Raw genomic sequence first — 12283 nt, 5'->3', positions numbered from 1 at the left:
CCTGCCTCAGCCTCCCGAGTAGCTGGGACTACAGGCGTGCACCACCACGCCCGGCTAATTTTTGTATTTTTGGTAGAGACGGGGTTTCACCTTGTTGACCAAGATGGTCTCGATCTCTTGACCTCATGATCCAGCCGCCTCGGCCTCCCAAAGTGCTGGGATTATAGGCGTGAGCCACCACGCCTGGCCTGATACTTAAAAATTTAAGTGAATCTATTTTAAAGAAAACTTTGTATCACTATTGTAAATGGAAAATTCCTTTCATTTCCCATAGTAGAAGGTAAGAATAAAGGAGATTGCAATGAAAACCGAACCAAACAATGTAATTCAATTCCAGGTAGATTCTATTGCCTGCAGCCAGCTCCTTGTTCCAGAAGATTATCTGATGCTAAAGGGGTTCTAAAAACATATCAACACCAAATTGTTACTTTCTCCCTGACAAGAGGGAAAGGGGAAATTGATTTGTGGTTTTTTCTCAATTAAACCTGTCATCCTGCACCTCCAAGGACTTGTTCTAGAGTAGTATTGCTCAAGGCATGGCAAGCAGACGGCTAGCATCAGATGTCTTTGAATGCTTGTTAAAAATGCCAGTTCTGGGTCGGGTTCAGGGGCTCATGCCTGATATCCCAGCACTCTGGGAAGCTGAGGTGGGTGGATCACTTGAGGTCAGCAGTTTGAGACCAGCCTGGCCAACACGGCAAAACCCCATCTCTGAGCCGGGCGTGGTGGCTCACGCCTGTAATCCCAGCACTTTGGGAGGCTGAGGCGGGTGGATCACAAGGTCAACGGATCAAGACTATCCTGGCCAACATGGTGAAACCCCGTCTCTACTAAAAATACAAAAATTAGCTGGGCATGGTGGCGCGTACCTGTAATCCCAGCTACTCAGGAGGCTGAGGCAGGAGAATTGCCTGAACCCAGGAGGCGGAGGTTGCCGTGAGCCGAGATCGCGCCATTGCACTCCAGCCTGGGTAACAAGAGTGAAACTTTGTCTCAAAAAAAAAAAAAAAAAAAAAAACCCATCTCTACTAAAAATACAAAAATTAGCTGGGCATGATGGCACATGCCCATAGTCCCAGCTACTCAGGAGGGTGAGGCAGGAGAATTGCTTGAACCCAGTTGCAGTGAGCCGACATCATGCCACTACACTCCATCCTGGGTGACAGAGTGAGCAGAGTCAGATTCTGTCTTTAAAAAAAAAAAAAAAAAATGCCAGTTCCCCAGCCCTGCCTCACACCAAGCAGGCAGACTCCCTGGAAGTTTAGCCAGGGAATCTACATTTTACAGTAGGGTGATTCTTCTTTAGAACCACTGCCCTTGATCCCTTTGTTCTTGGTAAGCATGATGATTGAATTTTCCTGTTCATATGTGAGACGTGCCTCTCTCAAACCTTGACACATTCCCCTTCCAACTTAAAAGGTCAAAACAAACAAAACCCACTGCCCTTGAGGGATTTCATTTCACAATGATGTTGTGAAATGAAATTTTCAGCACTCTGAAATCCCTCCCAGAGTGCCATGTCATTGTGACATTTCACAATGTCATCGTGTAAATATTTTATTACATTCTGTCCTACAGCTCATGATTGTAGGGTCCACTGCCATGTTGGGCACCAGATGTATGGTCCAGCCCTACAGGGCTCTGTAAGTCACTCCCGGTTGTTGGAGAGACAAGAAATTGTAGAAATAAAAGACACGAGACACAGAGATAGAGAAAAGAGAGTTTGGGCCCAGGGGTCCACTGCTATCCAGATCTCGGAGACCAGCAGTGGCCCTGAATGTCAGGATGTCTCACTTTTATTGAGTTGCAAATCTGGGGACAGGGTAGGTAGGGCATGGCCTTGGTGGTCGGTGACTGGGGGCAGGGTAGATAGGACGTGGCAGTGATAGGGTTAAGAACATCACGTGTCCTCCAGGTAGGGGCTCAGGAATTTCTGGCACGCAAAGTGAGGTAAGGAGCATAATGCATCAGCACCTTTTCCACACTTATCAGGAAAGAACTAAAACATTAAGATTTATATTACTGTCATTATCTTCTCTAAGACAAAAGGAACCAGGTGCAGAAGTAGAACATAAGAGTAGACATGGGACGTGACCACTGAAGCACAGCATCACACGGAGACAGTTCAGCCCCCGGCTGTCTGCGGGTGTACCTCACCACAAGAGCCTGGAGAAGCCGAGTTTTCTCCAACTTCCGCAGGAAGGAGATGTCTCAGCCATTTTCGACATCTCCTTCCCTAGCTGGCTAAACAGCGGGCACTTTCACAGCCAAGGCCACCTCCAGCAGCCCTCATGCAGACGTGACAGAGGGCTTAGAGCATCTTCCCTTGGTGTCATTAATTTCACAATGTCACCCCAGGTTCACACTTCTGACCTGAGAAGCATTAGGAAAAGAATTGAGATCACCTCTGAATAACTAAGATCACATGTGAATAACTAATAACTACTACGGTTATATTTCTAATTACTTCCTTCTTCATTATTTTTATGGAAATAGGTTGAGGCCTTTTGCTCCTGCCTCAGCGCTTATGGGATCTCCCCACTACACATGATGATCTCAGAGAGGTTCAACAGATTGTCATCCAACCCCTTGAGATATAGATGAAGAAATCTGAGCCCTGACTGGGAAAGGGTTTTACTTGATGTTTAAAAATGCCAACTGAGTCATATGCACCCCAGCTTTAAACCCCTGAATGATTTGGTTCCTGTCAACTCTTTTTTTTTTTTGAGATGGAGTCTCGCCCTGTTGCCAGACTGGAGTGCAATGGCACAATCTCAGCTCAGTGTAACCTCTGCTTCCTGGGTTTAAGTGATTCTCCTGCCTCAGCCTCCCAAGTAGCTGGGATTACAGGTGACTTCCACTTGTACGTTTTTTGTATTTTTGGAGACGGGGTTTCTCCATGTTCGCCAGGCTGGTTTCGAACTCCTGACCTCAGGTGATCCACCTGTCTTGGCCTCCCAAAGTGCTATGATTACAGGCATGAGCTACTGTGCACTGCACCAGGCCTTTCTTCCTTCCTTCCCTCCCTCCCTCCCTTCCTCCTTCCTTCCTTCCTTTCTCTTTCCTGCCTTCTCTTTTTTCTTTTAAATTCTAATATTCTTATCAAAGCTGTAGAAGCATATGATTTAAAGAGTCAAATAGTTCTACAAATCTCTCACCAACAACTGCTTCCTCCACTTGTGTCCTTCCCTCTCATGAAAGACAACAACTTTCAATCCTTTTCTTTTTTTTTTTTTTTTTTTTTTTTTTTTTTTTTTTTTTGAGACGGAGTTTCGCCCTTGTTGCCCAGGCTGGAGTGCAATGGCGCGATCTCGGCTCACCGCAACCTCCGCCTCCTGGGCTCAGGCAATTCTCCTGCCTCAGCCTCCTGAGTAGCTGGGATTACAGGCACGTGCCACCATGCCCAGCTAATTTTTTGCACTTTTTAGTAGAGACGGGGTTTCACCATGTTGACCAGGATGGTCTCGATCTCTCGACTTCGTGATCCACCCGCCTCAGCCTCCCAAAGTGCTGGGATTACAGGCTTGAGCCACCGCGCCCGGCTCCTTTTCTTGATCATCTAAACTGCCACAACTCAAAATAGCCTGTATGCATTGTTTACTGATTTTTCAGCTTTAGGCAAGTATTGGCTTCCCCGTCTAGAAGACAGGATTTCATTCTCTTACCTAGTCTTGCTCCCACTGGCAAACCTTTCTCACCCTCCATCCTTCTAATACAGTTTCATCAGGACTGAGCAAACTGACACTCAGCGTTGACATGATTTTGGTTATGGACATGCTATTCATAGGGGACATTTATAGTATACTGCAATTATTTTTTTCTTCCATATAAAACCTTTTGTAGTTTCTCTGGATAGTAATGAGTATATTATTCATCTAGTTTTCTGCATATTTTTCATTGATTTAGTTCAAAACCTCACCACTTGTTCATACCACCTCTGGATCAGTTCAGACAAGTTCATTTGTCAGTTGGTTCCGGATTGTGAAGGAGTCTCTCCAGTCTGTACTGTTGGCCTCTTTTCTGGTCCTCCCGGGCTCTTACTTCACCATCATCCTTCGCTTTCCTTTTGCCTCTCTGCTGTGCTGGAGCTTTTGTACTCTCGATCTCATGTTTTGTTCTTTCCTGACTTATTTCATGGGCTAAGTAAGAAAGGGTACAGGAGGAGGGAGAAGTTTTTGAAAGCACTGCTCCTGTTGCCATAAAGAAACCTAACGCCATTGGGATTCCTGATTCTTTTCCTATGATGTGATATTCTCTTCAGAAGCTTGTAGGATTCTCTCGTTGGCCCAGCTTTCATAATTTCACAGTGATGTGTAGTGCTCTCAGTAGGTTCTCTCCGTCTTAAAATTCATGACCCTCAGTGTTGGGAAGATGTCTTGAGTTATTTCATTGATTATTTCTTCTTTTTGTTTTATCAGTCTCTCTCTCGCTCTCTGTTTTTTTTTTTTTTTTTTAGACAGCATTTTGCTCTTGTTGCCTAAGCTGGAGTCCAATGGCACGATCTCAGCTCACTGCAACCTCCACCTCGGGTTCAAGTGATTCTCCTGCCTCAGCCTCCCGAGTAGCTGGAATTACAGACACACACCACCACATCGGCTAATTTTTTGTCTTTTTAGTAGAGACAGCGTTTCTCCATGTTGGCCAGGCTAGTCTCAAACTCTTTACCTCAGGTGATCCACCCACCTCAGCCTCCCAAAGTGCTGGAATTACAGGCTTGAGCCACTGCACCCGACAGTGTCTTCTCTTTTTTGAACTCCTATTCTTTAGATATTGGGCCTCCCAAACTGGTTCTCCAGTTCCCATTCTCAATTTCATTGATTCTCCATTTTATTTTATTTCCAATTTTCCATCACTTTGCCTTTTCTTCTGTTTTCCAGTAGATTTTCTCAACTTTCTCTTCTAGTCCTATTGAGCTACTATTCCTCCTATCATATTTTTTTTCACAGGTGGGGTCTTGCTATATTTTCCATGCTGGCCTCGAACTGCCAGAATCAAGGGACCTTCTTACCTTAGCCTCCTGAGTAGCTGGGACTATAGACACGGGCCACCGTGGCCAGGTTGTGTGTGTATTTTCTTTATTAGTAATCTGGTTGTGTTTCATGGTTGCAACATTTGATCTTGTTTCTCTGAGGATGTTAGTGATAGGGTATTTTGAATTTTTGTTTCTTTCCTTTTTTTTTGTTTGTGTTTTGAGATGGAGTCTCGCTCTGTCACCCAGGCTGGAGTGCAATGGTGCAATTTTGGCTCACTGCAACCTCCGCCTCCTGGGTTCAAGTGATTCTCCTGTCTCAGCCTCCTGAGTAGCTGGGACTACAGGCATGCGGCACCATGCCCACTAATTTTTGTATTCTTAGTAGAAACGGGGTTTTGCTATATTGGCCAGGCTGGTCTCGAACTCCTGACCTCAGGTGATCCACCGGCCTCGGCCTCCCAAAGTGCTAGGATTACAGGTATGAGCCACGGCGGCCAGATTGTTTGTTTCTGATATTTGTGGTAGGTGCTTATTATCTATTGCTGCAGAATAAACTACTGTAAACCATAGTTGCTTAAAACACCAATAACCATGTATTTGCTGATGATTTTGCAATTTGGGCAGGGCTCCATGTAGAGTCAGCTGGAGTCTTTCATGCAACTACATTCACCTGGGAGAGAGGCTGGCAGTGGAATATCCAAGAATGGTTCCACTCACACTTCCGGAATGGCTGGGGGCTGGCTGGGTCTTTCACCACGTGATCTCTCATCAGTCAATCATCCGGCCTGAGCTTCACTGCATGGTACGCAGATCCCAAAGGTCTCTTGCAGCCCAGACCAGGAGCTGGTGTGGTGTCACTTTTGATGCATCCCATAGGTCAAAGCAAGTCACTGACCAGCCCAGAGTCCATATGGGAGGGGAATAGACTCAACCTCTTGATAGAAGGAGGAGGAAAGAATCAGTGTATATGTTTAATCTAATACATCGTTTTTTTGTTTTTGAGACAGGGTCTCCTCTGTCACCCAGGCCGGAGCGCAGTGGCATAATCTTGGCTCACTGCAGCCTCAACCTCCCAGGCTCAAGCAATCCTCCCACCACAGCCTTTCAAGTAGCTGGGACCACAGGTGCGTGCCACCATGCCTAGCTAATTTTTAAAATTTTTTGGTAGAAACTGGGGTCTCACTACATTGCTCAGGTTGGTGTCCCTAAGTAGCCCAGGCTGGTCTTGAACTCCTAGGTTCAAGTAATCCTCTTGCCCCAGCTCCCCAAAGTGCTAGGATTACCAGCATGACCCACTGCACCTGGCTCATAACACCATTTAAAAAAAAAAAAAAATTCTTGGCTGGGCACGGTGACTCACACCTGTAATCCCAGCACTTTGGGAAGCGGAGGTGAGCAGATCACCTGAGGTCAGGAGTTTGCGACCAGCCTGACCAACATGGAGAAACCCTGTCTCTACTGAAAATACAAAAAATTAGCTGGGCGTGGTGCCGTATGCCTGTTATCCCAGCTACTCGGGAGGCTGAGGCAGGAGAATCATTTGAACCTGGGAGGCAGAGGTTGCGGGTGAGCTGAGATGGCCCATTGCACTCCAGCCTGGGCAACAAGAGCGAAACTCCGTCTCAAAAAAAATTTCTTTTACTACCATTTGAATGGGATTGTGGAGGGAGACAAAGTCAGCGTTTGTGTTAAATCTTCCACTTTTATCAGTTAACTCAGAAGATCAACCTGTTGCATTTCTCCAACTCTATTTCCCTACTCATTGCATCCGTAGCACCTTTTACTGTTTTCTGCATACTACTGCTGAAGCAGGGAGTCAGTATAGAATATAGAATTCAATTACAGTGTGATTGGAATACTTCTGATTATTGTATGACTCCTTATCCTTACAATGAAGCTGAGCAAAATTGGGAAAAAAATAAAGCATCACCTGGAAGGGTAGGCTGGAAACTTATCTTTGGATATAGCGAAATTAAAAGAGCAAGTTTTTCAGGCTTCCCAAGCACACTGAACTTCAATTCCAGAAACAGAAGTGCTTAAGGGAGCTGCCGATGGATGGGCAGCCCTAAATCCAGTGACCTGGGTAAAAACACTTGGAGAATCTATGATGGCTGTTATAATTGTGTTATTAATTTGCTTTATTTCCCTTTGTGTATCTGCAGGTGTGGATTCCACATCCTCAGAGAAATAGCTCACCAAGCTAAAGCTGTGCTTACTTACCTAGCCTTGCAGAAAAACAGAGGGGGACACTCTGGGAAAAGGTCTTGATGTGTGTGTGATGGATTATATATTGTTTACTGAGAAATGATGGCAAGGAACACTGAGCCATCTCCAGGAAGAAAACTGCTCAGGGCGTTATACAATAGTAGGCAACACGTACAGGTCATGCACTAGTTACAACCAGTTCCCAAAACACAGGTTACATGACCTTGTCCCGACTGCTGACTCACAAAGAATGCTTTCTAGCTTATTTCTATTTTAGTAGTGAACAGGCACTAGCTGCCTGTGTAGTCTCTCTTTATTCTATGAAGAAACACTGAACACCTGCTTATTAATCAGCTGTTCACAAAGAATAACTGCGTGGGTCGGCGTCTGCTCTGGGCTTTTCAGCTGGGAAATGCTGTGAGTCCCGTGATGTTCCACTCTGATCCCACTTTCGCACTCTATCCTTGTGTCTGTTTCTTAATTCCTTTGACGCTGCCTGGGTTGGGGTCTCCACAACCAAGCTGGTCTTGGGGGTCCTCTCTCTCTTCTCTGGCTTGTTCTGTTTCCAGTTCACATGGCAGAGAATGAGTGCCATCACAGATCACGTTTATGGATTCTCTAAGAGGTAGACATGTTTTGGAGTGTCTTTGCAACAACTCCAAGTTCCCCAACAAAGGATTCTCACTGACCCATTTGGGACAGGAACCCGCCCCTTGTCCAATTTCCTGTGCCCACTGGGGAGGGTTAATACAAGATGCCAGGCTGGCTGTGCCCACTGGAGGCAAGTTGGCAATGCCAATGAGCTGTGGGGTAATGTGGATTTCTCAGAAGCAATGGGAAGACCATTTCCAGGTAATAGAAAACACGGCTGGGCATGGATCACACCTGTAATCCCAGCACATTGGGAGGCTGAGGCGAGTGGATCACGAGGGCAGTAGTTCGAGACCAGCCTGGCCAAGATGGTGAAATCCAGTCTCTACTTAAAAAAAAAAAAAAAAAAAAAATTGCCAGGTACGGTGGCAGGTGCCTGTAATTCCAGCTACTCAGGAGGCTGAGGCAGAAGAATTGCTTGAACCTGGGTGGCAGAGGTTGCAGTGAGCTGAAATGAAATTGCATCACTGCACTCCAGCCTGGCCAACAGAGTGAGACTCTGTCTCAAAAGAAAAGAAAAGAAAAGAAAACACAATCAGTATCCCCTATGTGATTTGAGAAAGGCTTCTTGCAGGAGATAGGTTTAAAACTAGTGTCTGAGTCACTTCACCACTTTCTCCTTAACCCCTTAAATTCTCCTGCCACCCTATCTTGTCCCAGATGCCCCTGGTTAAGCCCCATTTCTCTCCCTGGACTCTGCTCTGGGGCTGCTGAGCCATGCTAAAGAAAGAATCATGGGGCCTCTGCAAATGTGAGGATCCCAGCCCTGGATGCATACCCCCTTTAAGCTGTCTGGCAGTTCCCTTATACATTTTCCAAACAGGCAAATCCAACGTGTCCAAGACTTCAACCAGCTTTGGCTAGTGGCAGGGTCTTCCCTGGTCGCGGAAAGATACCCTGGCTTCCGGCAATGGCTGAAGAGCCCCAGCACTGCCATGGGACCCAGGCCTCTGGCCACCTTGCATTCCCGTGCACCTGCCCGCTTCCCCCAGCCCTGTGATGTCTCTCCTGTGCGTGGTGCTATTTGGATTCTTAGTGCCCTCTCATGCTGCAGGTTGGGTCCTTGAAGCTGAGAATGCCTGACACCCCAGAGTGGCTCTTTCCTCAGGGTCTCCGCACTCGGGGATCCTTGGCCCCAGCAGGCTCAAGATCTGGGAGATAAGATATGTGACTCCATAGAGACCCCCTTCCTCCTGAGTGCCCTCTCTGTCCACTACCCTCACGAAAGACACCTCAAACTCTCACTTGACTCCCTGTCCATTTATCTGATTCATGGCAGACACCCAGCCATCCTTGTCCCTGACGACACCAGAAAGGAAGCCCTTTGGCAGCCTTTTCTTTCTTTTTTCCTTTTTTCTTTTCTTTTCTTTTCTTTTTTTTTTTTTTATAAAGATGGGGTTTCACCATGTTGGCCAGGCTGGTCTTGAACTCCTGACCTCAGGTGATCCACCCACTTCGGCCTCCCAATGGCAGCCTTTTCTTCCCATTAAAAACTTGTGGACAGTGGATGCTGGGTGCCGTGGCTTGTGCCTACAATCCCAGCACTTTGGGAGGCCAAGGTGGGAGGATCATCTGAAGTCAGAGTTCAAGACCAGCCTGGCCAACACGGCAAAACCCCGTCTCCACTAAGAATACAAAAATTAGCCAGTCGCGGTGGTGCAAGCACACCTGTATTCCCAGCTACTTGGAAGGCTGAGGCAGGAGAATTGCTTGAATCTGGGAGGTGGAGGCTGCAATGAGCTGAGATCACGCCACTGCACTCCAGTCTGGGGGCAGAGCAAGATTCCATCTCAAACAAACAAACAAAACTTGTGGACTCCGTCTCTCCTACTCCTGCTCCCGTCTCAGAGGAAGAGATCTGCCTTCTGCTGTCCAGAGCTACTCTATTTCCTCAGGAACTTGGTCCCATCAGTTTGTGCCTCTTTATTAATAGTGTAGAGTGTAAGACCTTGGAAAAGTGGGTCCTGACGCTTGTTTAGTGGCTTTTGTGACCTTGGGCAGTCCAAATGACCTTTCTAAGCCTCAACGTTAACATCTGTAAAATAGAAGTGTAATAGACAGTTCTATCCTTGGAATCCTTCGGGAATTGGTTCCAGGACCCCCTTGGATACTAAAATCTGAGGAGACTCAACTTCCTGATATAAAATGGTGCAGAAGTATTTGTGTGTCACCAAAGTACAACCTCTTGTGTACCTTAAATAATTTCTAGATTACTTATAAGACCTAATACTATATAAATGTTATGCAAATAGTTCTTCTATGGTATTATTATTTTTTAGATATTGCCTATCTACTGTGGGTTAGATCTGAGAATGTATAGCCAGGTGTGGTGGTGGGCACCTGTAATCCTAGCTACTTAGGAGGCTAAGGCAGGAGAATTGCTTGAGCCCAAGAGGTGGAAGTTGCAGAGAGCTGAGATTGCATCGCTGCACTCCAGCCTGACTGATAGAGTGAGACTCTGTCCAAAAAAAAAAAAAAAAAAAAAAAAAAAAAAAAAAAAAAATCTGTGGCTGTAGAATCTGTGGATACAAATGACTAACTACATATGCCTTGTGAGATTCTCATGGTATCAAATGAGGTTTATCAGATAAAGCGCATAGCCCAGTTTCTAGCACTCAACAAATAAAACAGTGCTCCTCCCTCCCCCACACACTCAGAAGATGTCCTCACCTTCCACTTCCTTGAAAAAACAGAAATCTTTGATGGAAAGTCCTGGAACCTGCAGTTGCTCCTAGGCCCAAGCTGTCCTATTCTAATCCTCTTTCAGAGACTTCCCTTCCTCCCATCCAAGGCAACCATTGTCCTGTGCCTGGATCTATCCCCACTGGACACAGGAGCCTCGTTCCCCTGTCACCCCATCCCATGACTCCCTCACAGTACTGGCTTCCCCCTCGGCATGCTGAAGGCCTTAAACCACTCCCTTCTTCAAAAGAGAAGCACAGGACCTGGTTTGGCCTCCCTTCCGGCTCCTGGAGGAGCATCTCGTAGAGCTGCAGCACCACAGGGCATGTCCTCTGCCCTTCTCTGGGAAACGTTTACTGTGCGAGGGACCTGTCTCTGGGACCAGCTTTGGTCTTGAGATAATCTGAGATCATCCATTTCAGCCACCCCATGGGTTTCGGGATCTGGGGTGCTTCTCCGAGGGCCAGAAAGGCTTCCACCTCTTGGGATCACTGGGGATAAGGGCTCAGCACTGGACCCTCCTCGTCCCCCTTTCAGGGCCTGATGCCATCTGGTGCCTTCCAGTGCAGACCTTCAATGCTGGCTATGCAGTCCCTTGGGTCTGTTTCCACTGGGGCCCCGACCTCCCCCACCCTCGTCCCTACCCTGGAAGAGAGTGTAGCAGGAGCCCTGGGTGCCCATCCATCCTGGGATAAAGGTTAAGCCCTGGGGGAGGTGACCCCAGGGACTGTGGTCGAGGACCAGCCAGTCAATGCCAGAGAACCCCTGTGGCCTCTGTGGCCCCCGGTGGGACAGTATGTTGATGGTTTAACAGGAATGTGCCGACGGTGGCATGCAGCTCGGGAGAGGGTGATCAGGGCTGAGAGAGAGGCCTAGGAGATGCCATGCTGCCCCATGACAAAGGAAATGAGATTGAGGCAAGGCCATGAAGTGCATGGCTATGACAGGTGTCTGCTTGGCATAGTGGTTTGGGTGAGGAGGTGAAGTAGCTGGGAAACTTCCTGTTGAACTTGCAGTCATGGGCACCTTGTAATCCAATGGACCAACGCTTCATCACCATGAAAACATCACGAGGCTTTTTGTTTCTTTGTTTATTTGAGACAGCCTCACTCTGGAATGCAGTAGCGTGATCTCGGCTCACTGCAACCTCGACCTCCTGGGCTCAAGTGATCCTCCTGTCTCAGCCTTCCGAGTAGCTGGGACTACGGGTGTGCACCACCATGCCTGGCTAATTTTTGTATTGTTTTGTAGAGACAAGGTTTTTCTATGCTGCCCAGGCTGGTCTAGAACTCCTAGTCTCTAGTGATTTTCTTGCCTCAGCCACCAAAGTGCTGGGATTACAGGCATGAGCCACTGTGCCCAGCCATCATGAGGGTTTTGAGGAAGGAAGGAAGGAAGGAAGGAAGGAGAGAGAGAGAGAGAGAGAGAAGAAGAAGAAGAAGAAGAAGAAGAAGAAAGAGGAGGAAGAGGTGAAGGAGGAGGAAGGGGAAGAAAGGGAGAAAGAGAATAAGATAGAAAAAGAAGAAAGAAACAGAGAGATGGAGAGGGAGGAAGGAAGGAAGGAGAGCGAAAGAGAGAAAGAAGAAGAAAAAGAAGAGGAGGAGGAGGAGGAACGGAGGAGAAGAAATGGAGAAAGAACAAAATAGAAAGAGAAAGAAGACGAAAGAAAGAGAAAGGGAGAAAGGGGGAGGGAGGAGGGAAGGAGGAAGGAAGGGAGGGAGGGAGGAGAGAAACCCCCACACAACCTGGCTTAAGCAAAGAAAATCATTTGCT

The 12283-nt window shown here is 47.1% G+C and overlaps 1 pseudogene; it reads left to right on the top strand.

Annotated features, from left to right (window-relative positions):
• The first annotated feature begins 1320 nt into the window (after positions 1–1320).
• LOC120367067 (small nucleolar RNA U13) lies at positions 1321–1413 on the top strand (annotated as a pseudogene).
• The last annotated feature ends 10870 nt before the right edge of the window (positions 1414–12283 follow it).

This window comes from Saimiri boliviensis, chromosome 17 (assembly GCF_048565385.1).
Source record: "Saimiri boliviensis isolate mSaiBol1 chromosome 17, mSaiBol1.pri, whole genome shotgun sequence".
NCBI classification, from domain to species: Eukaryota; Metazoa; Chordata; class Mammalia; order Primates; family Cebidae; genus Saimiri; species Saimiri boliviensis.
The sequence above is the reverse complement of the archived record's forward strand: the minus strand, read 5'-3'. Positions and strand labels throughout refer to the sequence as shown.